Here is a 12,361-nt window from a genome sequence, read left to right on the forward strand (position 1 = left end):
GGCAGGTAAGGCTTTAGTGTATGACAGTCTGGAGATTAAGAAATTACATAGCTGAGTTCAAAACATCTGACTAATCCTCTCTTTCCATTGCTCCATATTTTTGAGACAACCAGGACAATCTCCTGTTGGCAGTCTCCAGTATGATTATAGTACCTATTATTTAATTATTATAGCACTTCACATTTGCTTTCGGATTTGGGGATGGACTAGTTCCAAGGTGCTAGTATCAATTAGGATAAATAATTATGATTTTTTATTTCAGAAGTACTCCCAAACACTGACATGTCTTGTACACTAAGAAACTTCCGCACTACATTCCTGTCTTTGTAAACAGTTCTGCAGAGCTAGCAGATTCTGTGTTCTTCATTACTTGTGTTACATGCTCAAATTTTAGAGATAATAACTTTGGAAGGACTATTGCCAAGGCAATTTCTTTAACATTCACCTATCAAAATAGTAGTTTATAGCAGAGAGCATGTGTATTTTACCACTAGCTCACAAAGAAAATACAGAACAAGAGGAATTACTGTGAGGATATGAAAGGCTATAAGGACCAATGTTTAGTTTATTGAGAAAGGATTTCTTGGCATAGAGTTATACATCTCTCTCTAAAAATCTCTGGTTTATTGAAATCAGCCACTAACCTCATTCCATTGCCTCCTTGATTCCTTGTCCAAGAAAAGAGGCATTTCTAAGTCCAATACTATAATACAATTGTCAGTATAAATCACCAGGAAACCGGAGCAAGGCTTTGGAAGAACATCTGAAATTAATTTGGCAGCTGAGGCACGTAACTGACACTTAGAGATAAAGGAATAGAAAGCTATAAACTCCTAATAAATGATTCTGCATCACCACAGATATTCAGCTTACTTACACTTAGCCAAACAACAGCAGAGGGCTTTATATGTAGCAATATCTTAGTCATACACTTCAGATTAGCTTGTTTACATGCTAGAATATAAATATGCAAAGTCCAGAAACAAAAATTAACGTCCCTCTATTTTAAAGTAGTTATGAGCCATCCTTACAGTATCATGTGTTTTTTCCTCAGTATTTGTGGATTAGTGCCTGAAGGTTAGCAAGAGGAGAGAGGCAGCAAACAGAAAACTTTTATTTGGGTTCATCGAGAATAAAACCTCTTTATTGTAGCAACTTTTTACCCAGGATACGTTGTGTTGGAAACTCCAGGCTAACAAGAGAACTGGTCATTGTGTTGCTGCATTTTTTCTCTGCTTTTGATAGCTCATACCTAGCATCGTTTTCTGACATTTCTGTTAAAATGCTGTAATTATCACTCAGACAGTCACTGCAGTTCTAGTTTTCAGTAACAGAAATACAGAAGCCCTATCAGGAGTTTTTTCTCAGCCTCTTTATTAGCTCCATTGAAGGGATGGCATTATTAGACTCCTAAATAGCACCAAAGATACTTGTATTCACCTGTAGAGAAGGACTAGCAGTTTTATGAAGGAAGGTATTCTCTGCCCTTTAAAGTCTCTTGTGGACATAAAGGAAACATAACACTATAAGGTTTGGAGAGACCTGAACTAATCATCTTGAGTACTAAACAACCTTTGTGAGAAAACAGTTATTTAGAAAAAAATCACTGGGTCAAATGTGGGGACTAATCCTGGGGATAAAAGATAAGCACATGAGGTCTTTTTGTTGTTTATCTTCCAACCACCAGCTACTTGCTCCTCATCAAGGACTGCAAGGTATGCTATAGGTTAGATTTTCCTTGATGTTTTCAAATGCTGAGAAGAAATACCTTTGTCTGAGAGCTACTTGGCTTCAGGTAGAGAGAGAGAGCCCCGTCCTGTGTGAATGCCAGTTAGAGCCAATTATAACCCAATCGATTTTTCTTGACATTAAAAAACAACAACAAAATCAATGCAAAGTACAACTCCACTACCAATTTACCTCTAATTCCTTAGTCTTTCTGGATGGACTCTTAACGGATAATAGGCATGCCCATGTGTGAGAAGGAGAGCTTTTGTGTTTCAAACAGAGAAATTAATTGTAGAAGAAATTGATTTTTAAAACCTTGGTAAGTTAAGAGGAGGAAATATTTAAACCAGGTGTTCTGCCATGTGAAAAGTGGGAAATTTGCTAATTATGCTTCAAGCACAGTTTACACTGTCACTTATTTGAAGTATGCCTAAAATACATTTCCCACAGCTCTGTTAAATGGCAAAAAATGAACTGAATTTCCATGGGTAAAACACACTACCAATACCCTCTAGCTACGCCCTCTGATTTCACCCAAAGCGTATTTGTTCATCTGCTGTAGAATTAGAAATTGTTGCAATTTTATATATGTGTAAAGAAGTGACCATCTCTTTTTATACAATCATGTAACAGAAAAAGCTCGTAAGAATCTATAGGTGGTGTTAGTAGCAGAGGAGCACTGCATTCAGCTCATCATCAGTTCCAGTGGAAATTTAAACACAAATGAGATTTGATCACTGGTTACTAAATTGAGCAATGCAATGTATATTATGGAAATTAACCAGATCTGATCTAGGAAAATTAGATAGTAGATCCATTGTCCTGATCCTGCTGGAGTCAAAGGATCAGTTGCATACAACTGGTTTGTTAACAGAGACATGGGAGGAGTGGGAGAAAGTAAAATATTTCATTATTGTGTGTCTGTATACACATGTACATACTTGTACTCAGAATTAATCGTACATAAATTATAGCTAAGATTTTATATATATATATATATATATATATATATATATATACAGTCTTATAAATCTCTTCTGGAGTCCTAGGCTTAGCAGGAGCAAGATGTATATATAGAGAGGCATATATGGAAACATCTATCCATATATCCAAATATTCTCTCTTCCTATGTATACACATACATACATAAACACACATACATGCACACACTTGCCTATGTAGCACATATGCACATAAATATAAGTTACTAGGGCATTAATAGCGAGCAATAGCTTAGGACATGAAAAGAAGAGTATGTTATATACTTTGTACGAAGCAAGTTAGTAGGAATGAAGACAGATGTTCATTAGATGATTTTGTTAAGTACAAATACCACTCTTTACTCTAGGCTGTTATTGAAGTAATTATTTTTTTGAAGTGCACAGTGAAAGCTGTAGCTTTGCAGTACCGCAGTGAGCATTATTACATTAATATAATGAACTTACCCTATCTATCTGTCATTACCACACCTCACAATGATATTCTGATTAATGATGCATACTGCAGATTTCGCAGATGCCAGCCAGATGTTCAGAGAAAACTCATGTTTTTTGGCTTAGGAAGTAACGTATAAATCATATACACATTGACATGCCTAGTGGAACAAATGGAAGGTATTCCTAAGTGAATTTGCTATCTAACTCCAATTTATTTTTAGTTAGGCAAGATACACGACACAACGCCCCATGCATTTCAGCCTTCTAGATAAAGCAATAAATGAGCATGCAAATAACTAAAAGCTAAAGTTGGTGTGCTTCTGGGAATCACTTTTGCTGTAAGGTACTCCCCTACCTCTTCCATCTGGCTGCCTCACAGAGCACTAGCCTCAGCACGCAACTCCCAGTCATTGGAAAGGGGAGGAAGAGCTGCTATCAGCAGAACTCCCAGCAAGGACCAGGGGCAGGTGGGTGGCTCACGTCCACCATTGTATCCTCTACTTTAGCCTGTGCTTCTACTCATTTATATATATATGTGCTACTGCAAAGGGAAGAGACCTACTTCTTTTTCAGTAGTGTTAATTAACTTCACAGCATTAATTGTTCTGCCTTCACAAACTCCTATGTTAGTGTGTCTACAGCAGCATGCTACTCAGGCAACAGGAGTGCTGTGATGGCTCAAAAACCATTTCAGGTTTTGCGGAAAGTTCACTGGTCCATCAGGTGGGAAAAGCAAAACAAGGTACAGGGCTGGCCTGAACTCAAACGCTGCTGCTACGGGCCATGCAGAGATCACATCCTTGGGTTGTATAGTATGGTACTTGAGCTTTGGCTTGGAGCTGCTAAAAGCTTCACAGGCCTAGGGAGGATGGGAACTTATTTCCCAGTATTCTGCTCTTGGAATAACTCTATGTGGTTGGCTATGTAACTTTACCTAACAGGTATTTACGGGCTAGCACTTTCTCTCACTCTTTTCTCATTTATGAGGTTCTGTAGTGCTTTTGAGCTATTGCTTGCTGCCTTTCAAGAAGCAGTAACAGGAAGCAGATAGGAAACACAGGGAGTGACCAAAGGCTTCCCCAGCAGCCTCAGTTTAAATATTTTAAACCATATCAATCCAGCTTGTGACAGTATTCACTATACCAAAGGATATCTGTTAAAGTCGCTGAAGAAAGGAGTCTAGCTGTGCCTGATGGGTACCTGTACTTACACATTCTCCTTCAAAGTCTACTGTTTTTATGGTGTCAAAAAGAAATTGGCCAGCTGAAAACATCCCACTCCTGAATCTAGACAGGACAGTACTGGGCTCTTCCTACCTACCTGTACCATTAGCCAAGCAGGGAAGCAGCCTCTGTCTCCACTCACATTGCCCTGAAAAGCTGAAGTCTCAGGCTTTGCTTGGATTGATTATCCCCTACCTTCACATCTGAAATCAGATCTGAAACTATAAGTGGAAAGAAAATCTGAGACAGTGCAACAGACCTGAAAAAAATGTTGTGTTGCCTCTAGGACCATCCTCCTATCCTCCAAACACTCAGAGCAGTTTCCATATTTTATTTACCTGAGCAAAGAAGCAGCAACATAAGCCTCATAAATGGGTGCCTGTTCCCACTTACACACATGCTGCTTTCAAAAAGAGTGGCAGAAGAACTGTTGCTCCTCTCAAGTACGGCTGAATGGCCAAAGACTTCAGTTTTGGGACAGACAGAGAGTAGCAGAGGGAAATGTATAGTATGCCATGCGGCTCGGCAATTCTCCCATGCTTTCCACTTTTCCTGCTCACTGTTCTTCACTGCTGCCAGAGCAGCACAAATGCATCAAACTCAGTTACTGCATGAAAGCTTTCTGCAGGGTACAGATTTTAAGTCATGCTGCATTGAACAGTGAAAATGGAGCAGAACTGCCCTGCACAGCAGAAATATAAACTAATAATGGATTTTCCACCTTGCCAAACAATAGCAGTTTGCTCAATTTACATCCACTCTCCAGGTCAGGGTCTGTAAATGGTGGTGTGGCAGGTGTGGCACAGTGCAAACAACAGTGGAAATTTGAAAGCAATCACCATTATTGCTGTCAGATCATGGTCTTTGGTTTGGATGGCAGCAATTCTTTTGATTTGTAAGGGAGATAAGGAAGCAAGAAGACATACAAGATGTTTTATTTAACCTATTACATCTATTACTGTTCATTGTATTGTGCACTGAATCTGGACAGACTGTCCTTGATTTGCTTGGACAGACCATAAACTACTAAGGCTGCCCACTTTCCAGTGCATCTGCCCAGTGTTCATGAGCTCCTAACTTTATCATGTCCACATCTTCCTCCAGTATAGCTCTGATGCTGGATCTAAGTGTTTAGAAGGGCAAGGAAAAAAGTGTTTTCTTTTTTTTTTTCCTTTTGCTCTTATTCAGAATAACATAATAATGACTGTAGTGTGTCAGCATATTAATTACAGCAATACAGAATTTCATCAGTGTATTTGGGTCTGTTTTAATGGCTTCACACTGCTATCATATGATCATGCCAATTTTGTAGTCCATGTGAGATCACAGAACCACAGAAACATTGGCTGGAAGTCCAACCTCCTGCTCAAAGCAGGACTGTCACTGACACTGTGCTTCCATCTTGTTAAGTCTTGAATAAGATGGAAACCTCACGATGTCTCTGGGTGACCAAGGCTGCAGTATCCTTCCCAGGGAAAAGGTTTTTCCTAACATTCAGTCTGAGCCTCCCAAGCTAGCTGCAATTTGCCCATTATTATGGCATTCACCCATACTGAGAAGTTTGACTCTGCAATCCTCCTAAGTAGTTGTAGGCTATTCGATCATCCTTAGCTCCTCTCCACCAGGCTGCACAAACCTTCAAGATTGCAAGTTAGGCCTCACCTGGATCCACAGGAAAGGTTTTGTGTCCTCAAATTCACATTGATGAAATGGCAGTTTAAATTATCAACCACATATACACTGAACCAGATCACTAGAGATCTCCCTGGCTCACCTGTGCTTGTTCTCCACTGTTTGGCATTTAGGATTGTAGGAAGGTAAAATAACTCTTCGTTTCATTTGTGGCACGAGATACTAACTTAAATGATTCAGATTTCCCTGCATTTTGCTGGAGAAGATAAATACAGAAATCCATTTGTTCTAGTGGGTGAGCAGAGCGGAATATAGAAAGCAGGAAGAGTGAAGTATGATGGTTTTGGCTGCAGTGTGTTAACTAATGTGGGAGAATTAGAGGTTATTTTGGGCTATAACTGTTCCCTGGCACATACTGATCGATTTCCATGATATGCTGTAGATATGCACTGTAACTTTTCAATCTATTGACAAATGTGAACGGTGTTATTATAAAATCAAAGGTAAATTTTAGTGCACTGTAGCTTTTCCTCCTGCTGTTTCTATTATCAGCGAAGAACCCTTTCCCAGTAGAATAACCTTGGTGGGTTTTTCAATTGTATTTTGTAACATTTATTACCAAAAAAAGTGTAAACCCCAGAACATCACCAATTCCTGTATGAGTTTGTCAAAAAGACAAATGTTCATCCTATAACTGCTAACTTATTATATGTATTATATATTAGTTATCTCATAACTAATTTTCCAGATTTCAAGAGCAGACAAAGGAAAGAATGTAATGAACCTACTTTAGTAAATGCTTTTTCTCTACAACAGTGACCATACTAAGATATCTGTCATGTGGCCTTGTGCAGTGAATCCAGTAGTCCTGAGCTTCATTTGATCCTTACTCTTCCTGGTAGCTTTTGGAGGAAAAAACCCCCAACTATTAGAAATATCGGTGTCTTGTACATCATTATAAGTTATATTTATTGCTATAATTGCACCTACAGAGTGCAATTTTACAGAGGACTAGGTGTGTTTAGGCTTGTGCTCCATGAATGATGAGCTGTGTGAATGTGTCTCCTTCTTAGTGGTGGGTGGAACGAATTATGACTTCCTCTGCTCCTGTAGAAGGGCAGGCAGAGGAGGTAAAATATGTTATGTCAGGTCTTGAAAGACTGTTGGATTCCTTCTTTCCGCAAGGGTAGCAAGCCTGGAGTGAAATGTGCACACTCTGGAGTAGTCCTAGGTTCCTGCTTGAAGCTAAGGTATCCCAGGTTGATAGTGTCTCATCTCCATGATGCTGGGTCATCCAGAACTCCTGAACGGATCTAGATCAAATGCATGAATGCATTTCTGTTGAATCAGACAAAACAAGGTATGGAGCTCATCAGGCACAAAGGAGCCTGCCTGCCTGAAATTAACATGTCAAAATGTTTTGACCAAATTTGAACTTGCAGTGTGGGTTTGTTTCAAATCAGTGCTTTGTGTGAGGCAGCTGCAGCTTTTTTGCTCTGCTATCAAGAGAGTTAAAGTGGATATTCCTGACAGAGATACAGCTCTTATTTCTTAACTCATAAGTATTTCTTCTACTACCTGTTTTGTATAAAGAGACAGCTGTTAGATGTAAACTCTAATTCAGTTGTCTCATTAATCTCTGTGTGAGAACACTCTTGATGTCTTTATCCCAAGATCCATTGGCCTAAACACATGGAAACGGAGTATTGCAATTGCTTGTTTGGACAATGAAAAGTTTGTCCACTCTTACCACCTGGCTAGATACCACTGCTGGTCTGTCTCCCTGAACTGCTAGACAAAAGTCATCACACTTTTTGGTTGTTCAGCAAGACCCGCTGTGTACAGCTATATATACTACACAAGTGGATGACAGAAACCTTCCTGCAATCTTGGTGTACTGATATGAATATTGCTTTCAGTAGTGTTTTTCAGGACCAGTAGGACACAGTCACATGGAGATTGGACCGGCCCAATCTGATGGAGACATGCAGAAATGCTGGCCTAAAACCAGCCTGACTTCTCATCCAGGCCAGCATACAAGCTAGCTGTAGCAGACATCAGGCTGTCCAAGGCAAGGGAAAGGTGGCACTGATACAAGCGCTAGCATGTAAGCCTTCCTCCTCACAGTGCTTCTTACACTGAGGAGACACCACCAAGGTCGTCACACTGCAGCTGTGGCTGACCTTTAAATGAATACAGACTCACTAGCCGAGAAGATTGCTTGCGTGCCCACCCACATGCATGCACACGCACAGAAATACATGACATAACGTGAATCTCAGAAAAGGACAGCACCTCATGGAGCAGTCTGCCTTAAAGACTCTCATGGTGGGTATGTGGGAGAAGTACACAATTCTGCCTCAGAAATTCTCCAGATAGGTGTGTGACAGCAGAAAACACCATCGCTTTTCTATTAATTACTTTTGTGTTGCCATTTGAGAGCACTCAGGACCCACAGAAGCATGATGCTAGAGCTCACAATGAGCTATGATGTTGCAGGTGAATCCATTTATCGCTTTCTCTTTATAACTGTTTATCAATTTACATTAAGCTAAGTTTAATAGCTTTTTTGTACCCATCTTTTTTTCCCCCCAAAATGTCAACATTTCTTGATTTCAGCAGTCTTAAAAGTGTGCTTTGGAAATATATGCCCTAACTTACAGAAGAAGGTGCATGTAAACTCAATTTAGTATGCAGTTTAGTCATCTAATGTTTTTATGATCCTTTTCCTGTTTTCTTTTTGGTGTACTCACTTCTATCTAATCTGCATAAACTATTTTTCATGCGTTATAGCTATCTTAGCCAACAGATGGTGCTATCTATAACATTTTTATGATATTGTATAACATAAAAATAAATATTACAGTTAAACTGTACATGTAATTACTTTGTTAGAAAATAAATGTGAAATTGAAGTTCACAGTAATAAATGCTTATCATAAAAATTAGACACAAGGAACAATAAGTGTTGAGAATCACAGGTGAATGTTCATTTCAGCCAGCAGGTGGGGAAAGATGGAGTTGCATATGTAAATCTGGCTGTGGTGTCAATGTTAGTGCTCTCGTACACAAGGATCTTTGGCAAAATCAGGGCTTCAGGTTGGTACATTTTCATAACACTAAAATTATCATTGTCTGTTCTGGTTCTCATACAACTGAAGTAGGACCACTCCAAAAATAATTGCATGAAATGCAATTTTAATTAAAAATCATCGCTGTCGAGTACCACCAACATTTCACCCTGGGCTAACATTTCATCATCCAAACAGTGCAGTGAGTTTGCTGGTACTACTTAGGTATGTAAAATTAATCATGCACATAACGACATGCAGAACAGATTCTGTTTTCTGTGGGCCTGGTCTTTCTCTATTTAAAGGGGATGGGACCTTCACTGAATAAGGCATAACCAAGCCTACTGTGGTGGATATATTTGAATTTCAACAAGTATGATGTAACTAAATAACTGTTCATAAATAACTCATTTCTGTATACTCAAATACAAACCTAAAAATTTAACCAACAATGTATTAGCCAAATACCATATGTAAACCCCACCACATCATTCGGGTAAAGCTGTTATACCAACATTACCTTGCGTAATCTTTTCTCTTTCAAATAAAGATTCACTTTTTGCAAATTTGTTGCCTTATTTATCTAAACAACAGTTAATCCTATTTATCCGGTTGCAGCCATCTTGCTGAATTTAAGTTCTTATACATTTCAGCCTACATTTAAAATGCTTCCAGAAAATGTGAGCATTTTTACAACATAAAAAGCCAATTAAAAACATTCTACATGGAAAAATCATGTAGTGAGTTCTTTGCTGGAATGAGTTGTCAAAGACTTCATCACTATGGAATCCCATTATTTTAACAGGGCACAGCATATGTTTCAGTGAATGCTAAAACAAGATGCCCTCAGTCTTACAAAGACTAACACTTAGGCCTTCATTCACAAGAGTAGTTGCATCTTTTTTCTAAATTTTGAAATGTCTTAAGTTTCTTAAAGGAATGTTTAAAGTTTGGGAAAGCGATCTTCATTTTACAACTCCATAAAACTGAATTTCTGTCAAACCAATTGCTGAAAATACCTCAACTAGTTATACCTCAACTCATTTTAGTCTTCTTTCATTCATATAGTTAGGTAGAAAAGTAAGTACTCTCAATCAAACAGTTGATCATTGCTGTTAAACGAAGATTTAAAATGGTCATGTACATTACACTTAACTAAATGTAGTTAAGTAGTACAATGCTAATTCTATACACTTACCAAAAAAGATTATCTTTTTTATTAAAAACAAAACAAAACAGCTGCCCTTTTAGTCTGCATTATACATATTTTTTTTTAACCTTATATTGATTAATGATTAGGGATAATAGAATGCTGCAATAAAATATGCTGAGAGATTTTTGAATGGAAACTGAATTGCTGGTGTTTATTAGACTGTTTGAGAAATCATAGAATCACAGAATCATAGAACGGTTTGCTCTGGAAGGGACCTTAAAGATCATCAAGTTCCAACCCCTTTGCCATGGCCAGGGACACCTCCCACTAGACCAGGTTGCTCAAAGCCCCATGCAACTTTAGTCTTGAACACTTCCAGGGATGGGGCATCCATAACTTCCCTGGGCAACTGTGAGACCACCCTCACAGTTAAGAATTTCTTTCTAGTATCTAATCTAAATCTCCCCTCTTTCAGTTTAAAACCATTACCCTTCATCCTATTGCTACACTCCCTGATAAAGAGTCCCTCCCCTTCTCTCCAGTAGGCCCCCTTCAGGTACTGGAAGGCTGCTATAAGGTTTCCCCAGGGCCTTCTCTTCTCCGGGCTGAACAATCCCAACTCTCTCAGCCTGTCTTCATAGGAGAGGTGCTCCAGCCCTCTGAACATTTTCGTGGCCCTTCTCTGGACTTGTTCGAACAGGTCCATGTCTTTCCTGTGTTGAGGACTCCACAGCTGCACGCAGTACTCCATGTGGGGTCTCACGAGCTCAAAGTAGGGGGGCAGAATCACCTCCCTCGACCTGCTGGCCACACTTCTCTTGATGCAGCCCAGGATGCAGTTGGCTTTCTGGGCTGTCAGCACACACTGTCGGCTCATGTTGAGCTTCTCATCCACGAGCACTCCCAAGTCCTTCTCCTCAGGGCTTCTCTCTAGCCATTCTTTGCCCAACCAGTATTTGTGCCTGGGATTGCCACGTCCCAGGTGCAGGACGTTGTACTTAGCTTGGTTGAACTTCATGAGGTTTGCACGAGCCCACCTCTGAAGCCTGTCCAGGTCCCTCTGGATGGCATCCCTTCCCTCCAGCATGTCTACCGTGCCACTCAGCTTGGTGTTATCGGTAAACTTGCTCAGGGTGCACTTAATGCCACTGTCCATGTCTCCAACAAAGATGTTGAACAGCACCGGTCCCAGCACAGACACCTGAGGAATGCTACTCATCACTGGCTTCCACTTGGACATCGAGCCATTGACCACAAATCCTTTGAGTGTAGCAATCTAGCCAGTTCCTTATCCACTGAGTGGTTGATCCATCAAATCCATGACTTTCCAATTTTTAGACCAGGATGTTACATGGGATAGTGTCAAACTCTTTGCATAAGTCCAGGTAGATGACATCTGTTTCTCTCCCCTTATCTACCAATGCTGTGGCAATATTGTAAAAGGCCACCAAAATTGTCAGGCTTGATTTGCCCTTAATGATGCCATGTTGGCTGTCACCGATCACCTCCTTATTTTCCACGTGCCTTAGCAGAGGTTCCAGGAGGATCTTCTCTATGATCTTGCCTGGCAGAGAGGTAAGACTGATTGGCCTGTAGTTCCCTGGGTCTTTTTTCCCTTTTTGAATACTGGGGTTATGTTTCCCCTTTTCCAGTAGGGGGAACTTCACCAGTCTGCCACCACTTTTCAGATGTAATGGAAAGTGGCTTAACAACTTCATTCACCAGCTCCCTCAGGATCCCAGGATGGATTTCATTAGGTCCCATGGACTTATGCACCTTCAAGTTCCTTAGACGGTCTTCTGATCTTCTCTTACTGTGGGCAGTTCTTCATTCTCATTCTCATAATCCCTTTTTTTCCCTTCCGTAACTTGGGAGGTGTGGTTAGACCTCTTGCTGGTGGAGAATAAGGTGAAAAAATAATTCATAACTCAGCCTTTTCAATATCCTGGGTGACTAGGTCTCCCACATGATGGCCCACATCTTCCCTAGTCTTGCCTTTATCCCGGACATAACTATAGAAGTTTTTCTTGTTATCCTTGATGGCCCTGGCAAAATATAATTCTATCTGGACTTTAGCTTGCTTAATCTGGTTCTTGTCCACTCGGGACAGTGATGGTA

Source organism: Numenius arquata, chromosome Z (assembly GCF_964106895.1).
Source record: "Numenius arquata chromosome Z, bNumArq3.hap1.1, whole genome shotgun sequence".
Classification (NCBI taxonomy): Eukaryota; Metazoa; Chordata; class Aves; order Charadriiformes; family Scolopacidae; genus Numenius; species Numenius arquata.